We start from the raw sequence: 21,621 nt of genomic DNA, 5'->3' as shown, positions 1-21,621 counted from the left end.
CTCTGAAATGTTTTCTTGTGCGGAGCGTGCAAAACATTCAAGAAAAGTACACAAAGATATATTTAGAAAAGTTAAAATTTAGTAAAAACTCAAAAGTTACTTATAAAGCTAGATTCAAAGCAGCATTTTTACATTTGCCTAAAAGGAAAAAAATCATGAAGAAGCTTAAGGTAGAATGACTGCAGGAATTCTAAGAATTCAGTGGGGATTTTGGATAACATATAAAAAGATAAGATAGTATGTAGGTGAGTAAGAATCATTTCTGTGGTACTCTGTTCCAGAAATCTCAGAATCATAAAAATTAAGATATGAAATATATATCCCTATGGTAAGAATACAGGTGCCATTTAGAAGTTTCCATTCAAGTAAGCTCTCTACAAGTGACTGACAACAGGGTGCACCCCGATTTTCTTGAGGTCATTTCCATCACTGTGACATAGCAGACTGGAATGAAAACACTCCTTGAAAGAGAAACGCATTCCAGTCATGCATTCATTCATTGGGTGTTTATACACACCACACTTCGGGAAATCCTGAACCAGGATCCTTGGCACTATCCCAGCGTCTCTGCTCCCTTAGCCAGTGCTGCTCAAAGACAACCTATAAATGAGAAAAGAGCAGACACAGCCCTGTGGAAATCCCGGGGACAGCTCTGCTGAAGAGCACAGTTTAGCCTGCTGAGCCTCCAAAGTCAGGAGGATTTGTTTAACTCTAGGACTTTTTTCAAAGTTCCTGGGTCAGAAAAAGTTTCTTTAGTATAGTTGGCTGCTGTGCTCATCACAAACCATCTTAGTAGAAAAATAAGACCCAGGATATAAAGGTTAAAAACAAACACAGATGATATAATACATATCTAGACAGACCAAAGACAGACAGATAAATATTATGTTCTTAATTTCCTACACTAAAAATATTTAATGTGTATACAAAATACTATAAAGCTGTATATTTTACACTTGATTAAAATCTAATATATAAAAACACAATATTACTTTAATATAGCTTGGATATTAAATGGTAACAAAGAATTGTATTGGTAAGTCTTAAGACAAAAACTGTATGACAATTACAAAATTGACCTAAGAAGATTGCATTGCACTGACAATTTTTATCAATATGATCCAGCTAGTCAACCACAGACATCTTAAAGAACTTATCAGTACAAATCACGTTTCATAACTCTGTTCTTCTGAACTGTACATTGGGTTATTCTCCCACAACTAAAAGTATTTACCCAGCCAGTTTACTTAAATCATACACACACAACACACTCAGTATACACACACATAATACACATATACACACATAAAATACACACAAGCACATAACACACAATAAGCACATAATACACACACACACAAACATGATTTACTCACACATACCACATCAGCTAAGACTCCCTATTTCCCCATATGATGAACTCTATAATCAGTAAGAACCAACTCCTCGCTCACATGTCACTTGACTCCACATATTTTGAAAGCATCCTGCAGCTCTGCATCATGGGCTTGTGTTATGTGCTTCTATAGCAGTCCTGGAAAAGGTTATCTCACTGTAATTTCTTTCTGATCCTTCATCTTCTGTTTTCAATAAAGTATGCATCTTCCAAGATTAGGGACTATGAAAGCTATGTCTGAGTCTTGGGAGGATCCATTCTTGTTATTATTTTTTCAACATCTTGAATGTGTGACAGGTAAAATATTAGAATTGTTTAATGTATAAAATACAATATGTAAAATATCTGAGTAGAAAATAAACATCATTGAGCCCAGGGGCATTACATTTTTTTAATATACAGGGGATATTTGCCTAAATAAGTTATTTATCGGGGTCTGTGCTGTGTTGTAGCATATCAAGCCTATGAAAGTAGAACCAGCTTCCCCTATAGGCTCACTTCTTGTTCCACTTCTGATCCAGCTCCTTGCTTGTGGTTCTTAGAAGCAGCAGAGAATGGCTCAAATCCTTGGGCCCCTGCACCCTGGATGGAGACCTTGGAAAAGCTCCCGGCTCCTGGTTTCACATAGGCCCAGCTCTGGCTATTGAAGTGAACCAGAGGATGGATCAACTTTCTTTGTCTCACTTTCTCTTTCTGTAAATCTGCCTCTCAGATGAAAATAAATAAATCTTTATTAAAGTAAAAAATTACATGGGTGGTATTTCATGAAAAATATGGCATTCAAGCATGAGTAAAATATGCATCACTAAGCTATCTATTTAGATATTGGTGAGTACAATTTAAAAATGTGTCTTGGGCTAAAGAGTTAGTGATAATATGACACATGCAGTTGCATGAGGACTCTGAAAGCAGAAATAAATTTGCATTCATTTTCTCTATAATTAAAATATTTTCTGAAAGCATAGAGGCAGAAATATCTTCACAAGGTCATAAAATCTCTTTTCGTGAAAGGGATGAGTACTTACAGGATCTAGAGCTAAAGGACATGGAGTTTCCTACCTTCCCACCATGCTCTTCCTCATCTTTGGTTCCAGCATCTTTTACTGGTCAAATGAAGACGTCGTAAGGAAACTCAGGACTGTTGACACAGGAGAATTCTGGTCTCAAGGAGCAACTATGCAGAAAGCAAACAGACCTGAAGACTAATAGGCCCCAAGAATTTCTCATTGCAAATGCAAATATGCAGCTTAGGACAGCGAGTATTCCTAAAATAAAAAAAAAATCCAAATACTATAACAAATTATAATAGGAAGAATAAATAATTTACTTGTACATTTTGGCCAGAGTTTTAGAGAAGGACTCTACAGTGACGCGATTTTTACTTAGGCCACATGAATGTAGATAGAAGGCATGAGATGGTAGATTGAAGCAAATTCCAAAAAAACGGAAAGAATATGCTTAAAATCTGCAGAAAGTCTGTGATGCTCATGTAAGTGAAAGAAAGCTGGCTTAGCTTTTCAAAAATGCATAAGAAAGATCGGTAGATGCCAGATTAAGCCCAGAAACACAGACTAAGACATTTCAATTTTCCTCTAACTTCAAGAGAAGTTCTAAGAGTTTTATAAAAGGGATTGCAATGATTTAAAATTGCTATTCCGATTGTTCTATTAAGAATGAACAGGAAAGAGACGTGTGTATAGCTGGGGGACATCTCAGCACCTACTGCTATCACTTAAATGACGGAATGATAGTGATGTAGAGATGCTGGAAATAGATGGTTCCAGATGTACATTGCTGCAGAGTCAGTAATGCTTTGTGATGGATTGCTTTAAACATGAACACAGAAGGGTTTTCACAAAATCAAGTTTGATCACTGACATGAAGAACATGAAGAGGATGAGGATACATCAAACAAAATAATGACATATGAACATATACTTTGGGCAGAACTGTTATTTTTATATTTAACTGATATGATAGTTCAGATGCCTGTGAAATGTGCAAATATTTGATACTCAAAGAAGAGGTCAAAGCTGAATGTGTACACGTTGAAGTTGCCAGGATATAGAGTGAATCTGAAGTTTAGAGGCCAGAGGAAAGTAATTAGGGAGGGATTAGAAAATAACAATGAAAGTAACTAGAACAAGAGATGTTGGACCACTCTTGCTTTGTCCTGCACTAAACAGGTATGTGTGCAGGCTGAGCCTTTTTCCAGAGTGAGAGAAAGTCAGTCCAAATCGATATAAAACATGAGACATCATGGGAACTTGATAAAAGTTTGCTAAGAGGGGATACTGTTGGCTTTGCTATCTTGAATTAAATTTGTGTTATAATCATAGCACAAGCTTTTATTTTAAAGAAAATGGAAATTGTGAGAAGAGTTTTAACTACAATTTTTTAAAATATGTGAGGGGATATTTTGGATGTACTATGCTCTGAACGATACAATCATATGAACAGATTTAAGCAGGGTTATTTACTATGCATACAAATTAATATATGTATGTGCATATATAAGACATTGATTAAATATATAATACTAAATCATAATATTAGTTAATTTTAATAGATTTCTTTGAAAAATCATACAATTGATAGATTGATGTGTGGCTTTCTAGCACCTCTATGTCTGGTTATTAATTACTCCGGGAAATGACAGCAGACTTTCAAGATTCAGAACATCCAAATTTTGCTTATTACATAATGTATGCAAATTCAGCTATATGTAAATCAACCTAAATGACAACTTACTTAGAAAAATTTTAAAAGATACATTTATTTTTATTGGAAAGGCAGATTTACAGAGAAAGAGAGACACAAAGGAAGATCTTCCATCTGCTGATTCATTGCCCAATTGGATACCATGCAAGGTGCTACTCCAATTAACAGCCAGAACCAGGAGGCTCCTCCAGGTCTCCCATATGGATACAGAATCCAAAGGCTTTGGGCCACAAGCTGTGAACTACAAGATGGCAAGTGGAGCAGCTGGGACATGAAATTGTTTCCAAGCCAGCTCTTCTAAGCAGAGTTAGCCAGTGAAGCCATGGTGCTGGCCCCCAAATAGAAACTTATTTTTAAGATAACCTAATTTCTCTATTTCTGCTTCCTCTGTGGCATAACCCTAGAAAAGTGTTAGTATTAGATCCTAGTTATGTTTCATAGTAAAACAAACTTAACTGTGGTGAGTTATACTCTTTGACCATTTCTTATTTGTCTAAATATAGCAAATGCCTGTCACTGCTGGTATCTTTTAGAAGAATCTTACATTTTATTGAAAAAACTTTTTGCAATACCCACAGTAAATTGCTACACAAAATCCCATGTAGTTGAATTTATAAATGTAAATTATGTTATTCCAAAGTGTATTCTATGTAGCTGACACATCTAAGTATTCCAGTTTTCTTCCCCATCAGTGACTTTCCTATCATACTCAGTTACGGAGTTCTCTCTCTTTTTGTTTGATAATGCAGTCCGTAGAGCAAGCTTAACCGCTTATTTGAAGATCCAGTTATGTGATTTCCGCTTCACATATCCTCACCCATGATAAACCCAGAGAGCAGAACGTTGCATTTTGACACTGCGTTAGGAAGAGTAACATCCAGGCTGCTTTTTGGAAGTTCACAACTCAGCATTGATGATAATAACAGCGCAATTTTTTTTTTTTATGAAATAAGATCTGATTTTTAGAGCTTACCAGGCTGAACAAATGTTCAGGAAATGGAGTACTGCTTCAAGTCTCAGAGGAAACTTCAGATCACAGTTCCACTTTACAATAATGCACTTTATTCAAGGTGATAGAACTTTCCATGCTGTTAGTAATCATGGGGAATTTGGGTTTATAAAAAGGATTTGTCTGCGCAGGCTGCACGTGAGAATCCTTACTTCCGCTTCTAGAATACTAACGTTTATTTTGTAACTGTGTGAAGTGGAAGACATGAGCATTTGATAGAATTTTTGGAATATTTTGTAATACAAAGTTTTCCATTGCTTAGCTGACACTTTTCTCATTTTTCTCTTCTTAAGGAATTTGACAATTATCAATGGTGTTCAGAAAGCCAGATTTATTGTCGCCATCAATAAGAGAAAACACAAAAGCCTAACGACGCACAACCGGTTGGGAAAACTCTTATGGACAGTGATCATCACACACTAATTTCTCACCCTTGCTTCTTTATCTCCCTCGTAGCAAGGCTACTGTGACTCCTAGTGGCTACAATAGCAACTTGTCCTTCCTGCTATATAACAATGTGTCAGATGTCTACCCCTTCTCTCTTTACACAGTTTTATTTCTTGGGTCAAACACATCACACTTTGAAAGATCTCACACATGTGCACATCTATATCTCTACGTCCTGACTATACTGTTTTTTTTCTGTTAAACCTGGAAAAATCCTTTCTCTTCTTTCTTCCAAACTGTTCATTGGAACACCTTTGCTTATCTCTAATTAGACCAGCCTCTCTAAGCAGATACCCTTGAACTGATTTTAAAGAAATGTATTTTGGATCAGCTTGCCTTAATTTCTAATGCTTTACCAACTAAATTTCCAATGTAACTAAATAACATTTTAAAAATACTTTTAACTCTAAACTGTAAAGAATTAGCATGTATGTGTGTTGAACATTTCATGTAGGAAAATGATATGCATAAGGTTTTAGAACCTTATGACAAAAATTTCTAAATAAAATTCCTGAGTACAACAATGTATTTTCTCCTCTATTTTTTTTGTGGGGAGGAGATGAATAAAAACATGTTTTGGGAAAAAATCATCAGTTGCACACATTTTCAGCTCAAGTCTACTCATTTTGTGATTTAGAATGGGAAAGGTCAAAACCGAAACAGCTCTAGGAAGGAGCTGTGTTTTAGTAAGATTTGACTTCGATCAGAGCCTCAGGGATTCTAAACACGGTGAGCTTTGGACAGTTTCGTAATCATACTAATTTCTTTCTCACTTTTTTCAATTTATTTAAGTTAAACTGGGAACCTATTTTGCCTCCCAAACACCTGTCAGAAAAAAAAAATAAAAAACCGAACAACAAATAAACAAAACAGAAAACTTTGTTTCTCAGATCTGGTTCATTCAGAAAGTCAAATGTTTCACAAATTTTTAAAAAATATTCATATATGTATATATATGTATATATACACACACCTATATTGACACAGGTGAGACGTGCCAGATGAGATTTTAGAAATTAGTTTCATTATTAGTTTTTAAAAGTTCATGAATTTATTTATCAGACAAAGAGAGAGACACACAGAGCAAGATTGAGAATGAGAAATACTCAAAGAGAACTTGCAAAGACCAGGCAGGGTGCTAGAGCCAGGAATGCAGTCCAGGTGTGCCACGTGCAAAGCAGCAGTCTGACTATTTCAGCGATAATCAACGCTTCTCTGGGTCTGATTAGAGAGAAATTAGAATCAGAAAGTAGAGGCATGAATCAAATTCAGAGCACTCCTTTATAGGGTGTAGACACTTAGTAAGTTAAGTTCCCCCTCTATTATAATGTACAGTGAATGTTGAGGGGGTCCATATGATGTCTTCAGGATGCCATATGATGCCTCACAAATGCATTGTGCAAATTTCAATTCAGAGAGTATGCATCTCTTGATTAATCATCTCTTTTGATGGAGGAGGTTAAAAGTATTACTCATAGCTCACATAAAAATAGATAGTGCATTATTTATACTTATAATCACTCTACTGTGCAGAAAAGTACCAGAAATTCTTCCCCTTATCTAAGTATAGTTCACTATCTATTAATAAGCCTTTTCCCTTCTTCCCCTCCCTCCTCTTTTCCCAGTTTCTGATAACAGCTGTTGTACTCTCAGCTGCGATGAGATACATTTTTAACATTCCTCACGTGAGCTCGATCGTGTCATCCTTGTCTTTCTTTGCCTGGTCATTTTCACTTCCATATGGTCACAACTGGAGAGAGCTCATCTCCTTTTAATAGTATGCCACTGTGCACACATATCATATTTTCTTTATCCATTTGTCATTAAACACACTGAGATTTTGCCACTTCTCGACTGTTACAGAGTGTTGCAATGAACATTAGGCTGATCACATTTCCTTAGCAAGCATGTCAAGTAATAGGCTTGCCGGAGCATGTGATGGGTCTTACTCAATTATTTCAATATTATGCAAGGTGTTTGTTTTTACTTTTAACTCAATATTATGTGTATGCTGTAAAATCATCACCGCCATCAATCTGAAGGTATTTATTACTGTACATCTTTCAGTGTTCATGCATGTATGTGTGATATACATTCATATTTTTCCATAGTATGTATTTTTCATGAACTTTTGGAAATTCCTCATATGTATGGATTCCAAAAATATTTGCACTAAAATGAACTTATTTTTTAATTACATGAAATTTGGAAATATTTCATGTATGCATGTACATAGAAATAGTCCATTTATTGTGTGTTTTCATATGCATATGTGCTGGTACTCATTACAGGTTTGACTAGTCATGCTGAACACTATTTTAGATATATTTGTCAATCATTTGTACATTATTCTTCAAAAAATTGAATCTTTGGACATTTTGCCCATTTTGCAACTTGAGTTGTTTTATTGTTACTGAGTTGTTATGATCCCTTATACAGTCTCTTTATTAACCCTGAGCAGATATATACATTGTGAATATCTTCTCTCGTCTCAGTTGTTTCTTCCTATGCTGATTGTTTCATTTCCTAGTTTAATACCATCCCAATCGTACACTTTTGCTTGCTGTACTTTGTGGGTTGCATCTATGCTTGAATTTTGAGGAAATGGTCCGCAGGAACAAGTAGGTCTGTGATCAATTTGGGAAGACTGTGTTAGAGAGGGGATACACCAGGGTGGCTGCAAGTGTCTCGGGCCGCTCGTGCCACTGGAAGCATAGTTCACAGCAGCAGGAGCCTGATGATTCTCCGTTCTTTGAGTTTCTATCTGGGTGTGCGGCCTTTCCAATATTCCTAAGAATAGCTCCAAAAATTCCTTCCAATAAAGTGTGCAATAAACTTCATTGTTACTCGAGTTCATTATACTGTTCAAACATACTGTTATATTTGAGACCTCAACTACAACATTTTCTCTTAATTTTTTAAAACATTTGTTCATCTTTATTAGAAAGACAGATTTACTAAGAGAAGGAGAGATAGAGGGAAAATTTTTCCATTCACTTATTTACTCCCCAAGGGGCCAGAACCAAGCCAATCCAAATCCAGGAGCCAGGAGATGCTTCTGGATGTCCCACATGGGTACAGGGTACCAAGACTTTGGGCTGTCCTCTGTTGCTTTCCTAGGTCACAAGCATGAGTGGGTAGCAGAGAAACCTAGACAAGAAATGACACCCATATGGGATCCCAGAAATATAAGGGGGAGGATTAGCCATTTGAGCCACTACACCAGGCCCTCTCCTAACATTCTTAAGTGGATTGATAATGCTAAAGGTTTTCATTTTAATATTAGCGTGCTATCTTGATTTGTCATTGCCGGTGTAATCTTAATCTGCAGTGTAATAATGCCAACCCTATAGTGTAGTTTTGATAAGATGATAAAAAAGAGGTGTTCTTGGGCCTAGCGCAGTAGCCTAGTGGCTAAAGCCCTCTCCCTAGATACACTACCCCGCTTCCCACCCAGCTCCCTGCTTGTGGCCTGGGAAAGACATGGAAGACAGCCCAAAGCCTTGGGACCCTGCACACAGGTGTTAGACCTGGAAGAGGCTCCTGGCTTCGGATTGGCTCAACTCCAGCCATTGTGGCCGCTTTGGGAGTGAATCATTGGATGGAGGATCTTCCTCTCTGTCTCTCCTCCTATCTGTATATCTGCCTTTCCAATAGAAATAAATAAATAAATAAATAAATATTTTTCCGGTCTGCACATGGGCGGCCAGGACCCGACCGCCTGATCCATTGTCTGCTATCTCCCAGGAGCTGCGCTGGCAGCAAGGAGAAATATAGTTTAAAGATTTTTGCAGTTTATACTTGTTACATTGGTTTGACTCTATATACTCAAATGTTTTGTATGAGCAAAATGAAATGCACTTGAAGTTTATGTTCTTTTTTAGCACTTTTTGATAAGCTCCTTCTAATGTCATTTATTAGTAATGGAACTGTTACTTGTCTTTTTTCTATCTCTTTAAGAGGAATTGGAGAGAGAGAAAGAAAAAAAGTGACCATTTTCCATTAATTAATCCATGGGTTAATATTAATGACATATCACCATGATTCCTATACTTAGCTATTGCAGAATGTTCTTTAAATATTTCATTGAACATGGCTCTATTATTCATGAGACCCAAAATCATCTGATGATTTTGATGTCATACTGAAGTTAACTCTGCAGGAGAGACTAGCACCATCTTTTTCAGTTTCATGTACCCACCACTACCAATGCCCATCAGATTCCTTAAATTTCTAGTGATTATCATAAATTATGCTAGCTGTGAAATGGAAAGGTTGGCTTGATTTTTAAAACGAAGATTGAACTTCAACACTGTCAGAAAAAAAAGATGTTGTTTTGACTCATACAATGAGCCTATCTGTTATGTAAGGCAGATGGAAAGAAAATAAAGAATAGCAGAATGACATCTTGGTCCTTTTTGGGCCAAAACCACACGGTAAACCCCTTCAGAGCAAAGCTGTGAAATTAAAACACAAATTGTTGATTATTGTCAGGAAAGGAAAGTATAATTACCCTCCCATGTTTCCATTATTTGTGTTGGAATAGCTTTGGCATTCTGTATAGAATAATTCAAGAGAGACCTGGAGCTTGAAGTGTCTGTCTGGGGACTGTCAATCACAATGGTAGACACAGGTTGTCACTTCAGTTTCCAGCAAAATCATCTACAAGTAAGTCACTGTAACACTACAAATACTCTAGTTCCTTGTTTGCTAGACTCCCAGACACTACATTGTTTCCTAACTTCAGTTGTAAGGGACTGGATCATGAAGATTTTCCTATTAGATTCCCTCTGCTGCTGTAACAAATTGCTGAAGCATCACAGACGTATTATCCTACAGTTCTGAAGGGCAGAAGTCCAAAATTGGATTTCACAGGGCCAGAATCAAGGTGTTGGCGGATTGTCATACACTTTAGAGCCTCCAGAGTAGAATTCCTGCCTCTTCTAATTTCTGAAGGTCACCTGTGCTCGCTTGACAACTGATGCCTTGAAAGCCAATAAGAAAATCTCTCTCTAACACACATACACACACACACACACACACACACACACACACACACACACACAGAGTGACACAAACACATATATGCAATGCTGTGTCAATATAGTTCATATTTGTTCTACCTCCATTGTAGAAAGGTCCTTGTGATTGCATGTGGCATATACTACTAATCCATGTTTTTTAAATTTGTATGAACATTTTCAGCAGGTAATTTTTGTTGTGTCACAATTATTGGAAAAATGTTTTTAGGTTTTTGGGGGTTATTATTTCTGGGAGTTTTCCCACTAAATGCTTATAGCTTATGCCTTCATCCATTCCTTCATTTGAATCTGCTCATTTAGTACAGGAGGAGAAAGGAATGACTCCAAGAACACATCTTGAAAGGGAGGCGAAGGTAAGTAAGGAGTTAGTTAAGTATAAGAGTCTACATAATCTCATTTCATCCTGCAACAACCTAGACGTGTAGACAAAAGCTTTCCAATTTTGCAGCTTAATAAATTGAGGCTCAGAGTTTAAGTAATGTCACTGGGATTTAAAACAATATCTGAATGGCTTACAAAGCTCTTTCATTAAGCCTTGCTGCCAAATGTGGTGATATTGCTGTAAATCTGTTCACTGCTATCCTTTGAGCCTTTTATCCTACCTAATCCAATTTAGCTGACCTGTCATGTTTTATGAATATTGAAAGAATTAACCTAAAATGAACATATTATAAAGTAAGCAACTTACATTTAAAAGTACATACCCCTTCCCCACCCCCCCACACACACACATTTCCCATTTCCTGGCCTAAATTTTTACACAGATAGGAAGTGACTAACAACCCACAAAAATGTTGAGTATTCAAACATAAGATCTGAAAATAACCGAAAGTCACTGGCTCAACTAAATTCTTACGATTTATGGAAAAACTGTTTTTCAAAAATACTTTTCTGAGTCCAAAACGAAACACCCTTGGGACCAGTATTGTGCAGGCCAGGTATGTACCTAAAGCACCAGATCCTGACACTGGTTTGAGCACTGGCTGTTCCACTTCCAACCCAGCTCTCTGCTGATCGGACTGGTTAAACAGCAGAAGAGGTTGGGACTCCTGGGCCCCTATACACTCATGGGAGAACACAGAAGGATTTCCTGGCTCCTGGTGTTTGCTCAGCCATTGCAGCCCTTTGGGGAGTTAACCAGCAGGTGGAAAATTCTCAGCCTGTCTCTCCTGCTTCTGCAATTCTGTTTTAAATAATTTTTTAAAATCTTAAAAAAAAAACCTCTAAAAGTAAATGTAGCGAGAATTTTGCGGTAAAAGAAGTAATAAAATCTCAGGGAAGAAATTTTGTATTATGTATTGATGTCCAATTTTGTGTTTGTGTATGAGCTTACAAATATGTTAGAGAAATTTCAGTATAATGCTACATTTTTCTTAGACAACGAGGTAAGTACAAAATCTAGCTTTGTGAAATGGGCCGTAATTTATGTCAGCTAAATCTGAATATTCTGGGAAATTGATTAGGATGCCAAATTTCTATTTGTAGAAGAGCGAAAGAGACATCCCGTGTTCGCTTTGTTCCCACAATTTCCTTGTGGCGCTCAGCCCAAATAGCTTCACCTTCAAATGTCGCTTTGCTGTTCGCCCTTCTTTGAACCACTCTTTAATAGATAACAAGGGTTGCTCAACCTTCCAGATTGTGGTTCTTCTCAAAACTTCACCTCAGAATCATTTTCTGGGAAACGCAATCTAAGATGATCAAGACTGAAGCTTGTTTAAAATGGAGAATCCTGGGATAGAGTTTCACAGTTGTAGCACAAGGCAGTCATGGGGGGTGGCAGGGGAAGAAAGCAAAAGTTTGGTGTTAATTCTTCAAAACAGACCTACTGGTCAGGAATTAAGAGATGAACTCTAAAGGTTCACACAGCTGTTGTATGTGAATATTTTAGTTCTGCAGTGGTCTCAACCGTTCAAAGCATTCCCTTGAAGGTACAAAGCAAGTTGCTGCAATGTGTGCCTGCTGTCATAAAACATGGGATTGTGGGGTGAGCCAGGATATTTAGCCTTACAGCTTGGACTTTAAGGTAGCTGATTCCATCAAAATCTCTGAATATTCTGGAAAATGGGGATTAATTCTTAGAGAAGGAATTTCTACTTCCCAAAGATTTATTAACTAAGTGTTTCCCTTTTTAAAATAAGTTACAGAATAGCAACCTTCTTTGTTTTCAACAAATCAGATATTATTTCATCCACAGTTTTATCCTTTTCATTCATTTCTGCCCGGATATTTGTTATACTAGTTTGGCCTTGTCTTCCTAATTCCTTGAAGTAGAGGAATATGTTGCTTATTTATAAACTTGCTTTTTAAATGTAAACATTAATTATTATAATTTTCTGCATGAATATTGCTTTTGAGTATCCAATAGGTTTTATATACTGTATTTTCACAATCAATTATTTTAAGAATTAGTTTTATTGCTTTGAAGTATTTTTATTTGTTCATTTATCTTTTTTAACAGAACAAGAAAGGAAGAGAATTAGCAACAAAGGAACAAAGGGAGAGAGAAACATAATTTCCTTCTTACATTCTTCATTGGTTTGTTCAGGCATGCATAGTTCGGTTTCCCATACATTTGCATTTTTAAAATGTTTTTCCTCTTAATGACTTTCAAACTATGCATGTGGCTGGAAAATACAGTGAACACAATTCAACTTCTTATAGTTTGCTGAGATTTGTTTTTCTGATCTATTACCTAGTTTACTCTGAGCAATAATTCATGTATGGCTACTTTCCCTTCATCTCATTCTCTCATTGTGAATTGTAATTTAATTCAGTTGCCTACCTTTCCCTCAAACATTTCAGCCATAACCATGTTAGATTTAATCTTTTCTGATTCCCCCCTTTGCCACTCCCACAAATTTAAATATATGCCTCTTGATTTTTTTTCTCTACCTGTCCTAAAATTTTGAGTGATTTTCATATTTTAGATTCAGATTTCAGTATATGAACTATAGGTTTGATATTCCCAAAGTATCATAGGTTTTTGTTTTTACTAAGAAAAGACTATATCAATTACTGTGTTAATTCCAATATTTTAGGTTGTTAGTTTTAGCCTGTTCTCGATTAATACTTTCTATTCTATCATTAAGGCCTAAAATTCCTGAATATCTACCTGTAGATTTTCAGTGAAAGCAACACACAGTATTTCCAGATATGATCTCCGAATTCTCCATCTGCCATTTCTCTTGCTTGTTTCCATTTTCAACAAATCTTCAACATGGATATAAGAACAACTTTTTAAATATAAATTTATTTATTTTTATTGAAAAGTCAGATTTACAGGGAGAAAGAGAGCGAGAGAGAAAGATCATCTGTCCACTGATTCACTCCCCAAGCTGTCACAATGACCGGAGCTGAGCCAATCAGAAGCCAGGAGCCAGGAGCTTCTCCTGGGTCTTCCTCACGGTTGCAGGGTCCCAAGGTTCTGGGCCATCTTTCATTGCTTTCCCAGGCCACAAGCAGGGAACTGGATGGGAAGTAGGGTCACCAGGGTTAGAACTGGCGGCTCTATGGGATCCTGGCACATGGGAGGTGAGAATTCTCATCCTGGGCATAGGAGCAATTTTTGATCCTAAGAACTAAATTGATAGAATTTGTATCATTACATTTTGTATCATGACACTTGTCAAGGTGAATATCAAAACAACATTTCTACTTTATGCTGTTAGTAGGAGATAGAAGGCTTCTTCTATGAGTTAGGTAAATCACAACTTGAAAGCTAATCTTGGCTTGGAATGTTTTACAAGCGCATTCCTCTGTGCAGATTGTGTCTTTCCAAGCCCAAAGATTCATAGCCCGGAAGTAGGTCATTTAAAGAAAACACTAATGACACACTAGGGTAGGGCTTGGCTCATACTAAATTATACTACTGTCTCTTCCAACATGTTTTCTTCTCCCTATTTGTAAATAAAACCTTATGAATTATATTCACATTTCTTTTCTGTGTATGTGACCTGAGTAGCATCTCTAACTTTTCTTTGTTCAAATACTAGGGTTGAAACTACAGACTCAGTTTCTGCAACTGAACCCAGGATCTCCCAGGATACGAGTTTCACTTTCCATGATTTCCCAAACACATCTTGTTTCTGTATTTTTAAAATACTTTAGTATCGCTTCATTGTCTCAGAAGTATGGCTACATGTTCGTAGAAATGAGAGCAGTTAGCCTCATGACTTCAAAAACTCTGAAAGTGAGATCGATTTTTAAATTTGTGCACAGATATAATCTTAGTCGTCTTTATAACATTTAATGCGCTAAAAGAAAATGAAATAGGTCTCTGAACACAAGTGTTTGATTAACATATTACACTACCCACACTATATTGTATGCTTACTAAAATGTAATTAAGGTAAACATTACTGGTGAAATTTAACAATGGGTACGTATGGTGTAATTCAGACATGTATATGTGTGTGTTGACACGCTGTAGTATTTGGCTACAAACACAACATTAAGCAATAAGTATCAGGTTGTTTTAGATCTGTGTGCTCTTAATTTGTAGCTCACTTAGAAGAAATATGTACATATTTTTATTTCAAATAAGAAATTTTGTATTTCTGAAGGTCTATCACAAGTTCACAATGAACATAGACTTGGTGACAATTGGCAATGTACTTACAAACGTATAATGAAGATATCATCTAGCATATGATCTGGTCATTCTGCTGTTTTTGGCACAAAAGGAGAACGTACATACCTATGCTTAGTTACAACACTCCAGGACTCAGGGCTGGGAGCTGAGCCTCCTGTTCATCTGGCATCTATCTGACAAACAGATGGATCTTCTTTCACGCCCTAAGGGCCAGATCACTTGGTCTCTTTCAAGCAAAGCAGTAAATTATTTGTTAGCTTCCTTATGGTTCCATTAATGGCCTGACAGACCACAAATCAAAGAAATGCATAAAGTGTATGAAATTGGTGGCATATGGAAAATTCGGTGACTGCACACAAGAATGAAATAAATTGACCAAAAAATTGGTAGAGAGAAAAATTTCCAGAATAAACACACACTATTAATAGAACTCTAAAGGAAAATATGAATAAATTAGAAAAAGTGGGAAGCCAGGTCAAAAAAGGAGACATCTTGAATCATTGGAAGACAGGTTTTGATCGTGTATATGTTTAGAAAATACTAATATAAAATATATGTCTTAGAAAGAAATAGTTGAAACAAAATCTAGAAAGATTATGCAACTGAAAACAAAATACTAGAACAGATTTTTTTTAAGACAGTATGTATAGGGCCCAGAGTGACAGCCTAATGGTTAAATCCTCACTTTGTGTCACCTGCATCCGATATGGACACCAGTTTCTGTCCTGACTGCTCTACTTCCCATCCAATTCCCTGTTGTGGCCTGGGAAAGCAGTGGACGATGGCCCAAAGCCTTGGGACCCTGCACCTGTGTGGAAGACCCAGAAGAGGCTCCTGGCTCCTGGCTTCTGATCCAGCTCAGCAGTAAAAACTGCAGACACTTGGGGAATGAACTAGTGGATGCATGATTTTTGTCTCTGCATCTGTTTCTCTCTGTATATCTGTCTTGCCATTAAAAAATAAAAATAAATCTTTTTTTAAGCCACTGTGTGTACTCTAAGCTCTTTCAGTGCTGGGCAGAAAACTGACATTTTTATTTCCTAATGTGTCGCTTTAATGTTTTCCATGTAGTAAGTGAGTATTAAATCATTGTTGAATTAAATAAACTTGAACTTTTCAAAAGTCAAATTGATTAAACCATTACATAAGGATGCATTTAGAAAATCTTTCTTTTATTTCCTATTTAATATTTATGGAAGTTTTAAATGTTCTTGGAATTTAGATCTTTTTATTTTTTGCTTTATTTTTCAGTGTAAGAATAGTGGAAATACACATGCTTTTTTTTTTCTGAAGTGATACATTTAGAAAACCCAAATTTCTCAAATAATTAATGCAGCTTGGCATAAAATGTAACAGAGTCACTCACAAGTTGGCTAATCCATGAGGCTGATTTGTCCCTGAGCACTAAAGGTAAAAACAGCTTTAAGCTTTTTAGAAGAAAAAAATGAAAGAAAAAAGACAAACAATCATATAATTAGGGGACAGAGAGGTTTATGAGCACCTAATGGCTGGCCAGTAGACACTTTTTCACAAAGTAAGACCTCCCAACTGTGGAAGCATTACACTAAGTCATGTTAGTCAGCCCACTTTGATGGTTAGACACAGCTCGAAGGTAGTTTTGACAAGCAGCCTCGCATGCTTTTTGTATTGCCCAACATCCTGTGTCCTGAGCATCTCTTGAAAACACTTGGTAAAATCTAATCTACTTTTCTCCAAATATATATATTCGTATATATATATACATATACATACCTATATATTTTTTTTGTCATGAAATAGTTGATCTAATATCCACTGAGAGAGAACATGAGCTTTTCCTGTACCCAAATAATACAATTCCATAAAACCAGAGAACTCAAAGTTGAACCAGAAAGCCATGACAGCAATTTGTCAAGGAAAATACGTCTTCTGACTAGCTCCCCCCAAAAAAAGTATAAATAAAAGTTTTACACTTACAGTGTTTTACAGTCCTTTTCTTTGGCTGAATGTCACTCCACCATCTACGGCAGCAGTTTTGCAAACAGGAAATAATGATTTCTTTCTACTGGAATGAGGACTGGAGGACATGAAACTGTTGGCATAGAAAGTTCTTGCATAATTTATCTTGCAGTTGTATCATCATTTCACAACCATGATAAAAATGACAACTCATTCATGTTTTTAGTAAAATACAAACTAGAAAGATTAGCAGTTTTGTCACCCACAGAAATTTACTCCCAGTTCAGGAAAAGAACCATGGATCAAGGCTCTTTGTCAGGTCAGACATAGTATTAACTGGGTATGCACAGCTAAGAAAGCTAGGAAAGTCTCAACAACATCCCTGTTGCTGTTGTTGTTTTTTTAATGATTTATTTATTTTTGTTGGAAAGGCAGATTTACAGAAAGAATGATAAAGCTCCTCTGTCTCCTGGTCATTCCCCAAGTGGCTGCAATGAGTTGAGTTAGGACAAGTTGAAGTCAGGCATCAGATACCTCTTCCAGGCCTCCTGCGCAGGTGCAGAGTCCCAAGAGTTTTGGCCATCCTCAACTGCTTTTCCAGGCAATAAACAGGGAGCTAGATGGGAAGTGGGAACCAGTACCTCTATGGGATTCAGACACATGCAAGGCAAGGATTTTAGCCACTAGGTTATTACACCAGGCCCAAACATGTTGTTTTAGAACACACAACTTTGGGAGATGATGTCATGGCTTAACAGACTAATATTCCACCCTCTGGTACCAATATCCCATATGGGTACCCGTTCAGGCCCCTGCTGCTCATTTCTGACACAGCTCTCTGCTTACAGCCTGAGAAAGCAGAGGAGAATGGCCCAAGTCACTGGGACTCCTGCACTCCTGTAGAAGACCCAGCAGGAGCTTCCAGCTCCTATGGGAGCTGTTGTAGCCATTTGGAAAGAAAAATCAGTGCATGGAAGACCTTTTCCCTTTATCTATTAATCTCTTTGTAAATATATATTTCAAATAAAAATAAGCTTTTTTTTTTTAATGAGTAAATCTCCTTTTTAGGTAACCATGATAGTTTTCAAGACACTTGGCTTTGGAGGACTGGTCCCTGATTTGAAAAATCTTCATTTTTAATGAAAAAAAAAATCATCTTTCCCTTCCAGATTGATTTGTGGACATTGATACAGAGAAAGTGTGCTGCAAGTTAGTGTGAACATTCGCTGTCTTCATTTCTTCAAATACATAGGGCATGAGTGAGGGTTCTGTGCAGCTTTTGAGGATAAGATATAAGTTGACAAGGGATTTTTCTCTTAAAGTTTTTGTAGCATCAATACTACCTATTCAGCTTTTTCATTTTTCCTAATGTAGGCATTCCAGATCTGGAGTGTCCAAGGTGATGGCATTTAGAACATACCACTCAATGAACTCCAAGTACCACTGGTGCAGGGGTTCCTGTGAGCAGAAGGAGAAAGCCGCCTGGATTTGAAGATGACTTCGCTTTCAGTGTTACAGTTAGCTTATCCAATAGTGTGGCTTGGTATTATCCCGAGTGACTGGAGGCAAGCCAGTAATCCCCTTGTACCAGGAGTGACAGTGATAGGGAGTCGGGATGCCCAAGCGTGAACTTCTTTGCCCTTTTGCAGCACATTAGGGGATTTCTGCTATTATTTTTAGGTAAGTTGGTCCCTTTTGATAACAGTGTCTAGATAATTTGAAAACTATGTCTTGCACAGTTTCATTTCCTCTGATGTTTGAGTCAGCAGGCTCAGTCCTAGGCCTCGCATGTTTTGTACAAAGATGTCAAAAAGCTTTCTCAGGTCTGCAACCTTAGGGTGGGTGCTTTCCACAGATCCCGTCATCAGAAGCGAGCCTGCCAAACATCACGTCTTGTGGCCCTCTGTGGAGTGTGACAGTCTTTTGAAGTGATAACTGCCCAGGGATCCTACATTACGACCGTTTCATTACGACCGTTTCTTTATAAAACCTTTATACATATTTCAGATTAGCACTGATATCACATCATGACTCCATCTTAGCTTTCCCCGCCACCCCCATCTTGTCTGTGTTTCTTTTTTTCTTTTCTTTTTCTTTTTCTTTTTTTTTCTGGAACTAACCTTCGTCAATCATCTTGTAAAGAGGTTCTGTTGGCCATGCTTTGTCAGCTTGTCCTGGCTGTTGATCTGACCTGGTCCCATATATCAGGGGGAACAGATTGAAAACGAAGCTGAGAGGTCAGTGTCAAGCATCCTTGTATTCACATGTGAACAGCAAAGGGTTTCAGCAGCAGAGGTTATTAAACTGTTTGCCTGGAGTCTATTATTAAATTTATATTTATTCTGTGAGTAAAGGCCATCGTTTCAAAATGCTAGGGCAGCATTATCTTGTTGGGATATTTACTTCTGTAGATTCTAACAAGAGAGAAGCAATAAGTCCTGAACTAAAAACAGAATAACAAATCAAGTTTTTATTTTTTAAAAAAAATAGCCTAATAGCATGCATGTTACAATATTAATCTCAGATTTAGGAAGTTTCCAAATTAGGGAGTTTAGCTAAGCTGCACTTAGATGTTCCTTTTTAAATTATGGTACCTAATCTTTGAAATCTTAAGATCTATCAAGGGAACAGGTGATGTTACAACAGGTTAAGGTGATGTTTGCAATGCCTGCATTTTACATGATATCAAGCGAAGTCACTGCAGTTCACAAAGTGGTAAAACAAAATAAGACAGACTTCAAATTTAAAGATGAAAATTCTTTGTGAAAGTTTCATTATACATCAATACTTTTAGTACTTGAAGCAAACCTCATATTTTCTTTTGCACAGAGATGCAAATTCTAGCTTTCTTTATTATTTATTTATTTATTTTTATTGAGAAGACAGATATGCAGAAAGAAAGAGAGGCAGAAGGATCTTCTTGATTCACTCCCCACGTGGCTGCAATGGCTTGAGCCAAGATGACCTGAAGCCAGTAGCCAGATACCTCTTCCAGTTCTCCCACACAGGTACAGACTCCCAAGGCTTTGGGCCGTCCTCAGCTGCTTTCCCAGGCCTCAAGCAGGGAGCTGGATGGGAAGTAGAGCAGTCAGGTACTAGGAACACAACTGGAAGACAACCCATTTCTATGATGTGGGTGGCAGAGAACCAACAACTGAACTACATGAGCCAACATGCTGGCCTCCCAGGGTCTGCATTTGCAGGAAGCTGGGACCAGGAGAAGACACAAGATCTGAATCCAGGAGCTATCATCTAAGATGTGGGTATCTACTGCTATTTTACATGTCTACTCTGTGACTCCAATATAGTAAACAAAATCTACTATGTTGGTTTTTTCATTGCATTGCCATACAACAAAACTGATATTGCAGCAAAGAAGCAAATGCACAAAAAGCTATCGTAAAGTCTTGAACTTTCTTAAAAGGTGCTGATCTAGTTTTCAACTTTATGAGCAAAGAAGCATAATGACAAAATCCCCAGGCTACACAAAGTGAAAATCAGGCCAGATGCTGAATGGAAATCCAAATATTTTGATACTAAATTGGAGAAAATATTTCTCACAGATTCTTATAAAAAGACACAATATACTGTGTGTACAGCTTACTCATTAATAGCAAGTTAAATATAACCTAACCTTTCACAGCTACATATCTTAAACCATCTCTTCTTAGCCATGGCATAATGCCAGATAGTTAAAAACAAGCCCATAAATAAAAAGTGCTGCTTTCATGTTGTACAGCTCTAGCAGTCTGAATTAATACAAGGCCAAAACTCAGCATCTAGGAGCTCCGTTAGCCAGTGATTGCTGCTGCCAGCATTCGCAAACATTTCTTGTCAGTGTACTTGAGGTAAATGTGTCTGACAAAACAGTGCATATATTGAATCAAGAAATCTGCAAAATCTGAGATGGAGAGAAATTAACGTTCACTGAGAAAAACTGAAGCAACTAAACAGGCCAACATCGTGGGATAAATGTCACCTGTGACACCAGCAGCCGATATAGGTGCCAGTTAGAGTCCTAGTCGCTCCTCTTCCAGTCCAGCTCCCTGCTAATGTACCTGGGAAAGCAACAGAAGACCCCCAAGCCTCTTGAACTTTGGTCCCTGCCAACCACTTGGAAGATCTGGATGCTGCAATAGACTTCCATTGGCAGAAGCAACATAGGACACTCACTGAGAAACGGTGAACATACTGTGAATCAGGTAAGGCCGAGAAAACCATCATCTGGGTGCAACCTCAGAGAAGAACTGGACTGGCAGAAAATAGCTTGGGGACGACACAGACACATGTGACAGGTATGGGCCACTGTGAAAGCAGTCATAGTGCAGTGCCAAGAAGAAGTTTGGGGTCAGAAGCCTCTCACCCCAAATCAATGCTTTAGTGAGTTGAAAAGAGGGAGAACTAAATATGTGAGCACTAAATATGGAATGTAAGCAGCAAAGTTGTAAGTGTAGGGCCACCTCAACTACTGTGCCCA

The sequence above is a fragment of the Ochotona curzoniae genome, unplaced genomic scaffold (assembly GCF_017591425.1).
Source record: "Ochotona curzoniae isolate NIBS_2020 unplaced genomic scaffold, NIBS_Ocur_1.0 contig_4501, whole genome shotgun sequence".
Lineage (NCBI taxonomy): Eukaryota > Metazoa > Chordata > Mammalia > Lagomorpha > Ochotonidae > Ochotona > Ochotona curzoniae.
The sequence above is the reverse complement of the archived record's forward strand: the minus strand, read 5'-3'. Positions refer to the sequence as shown.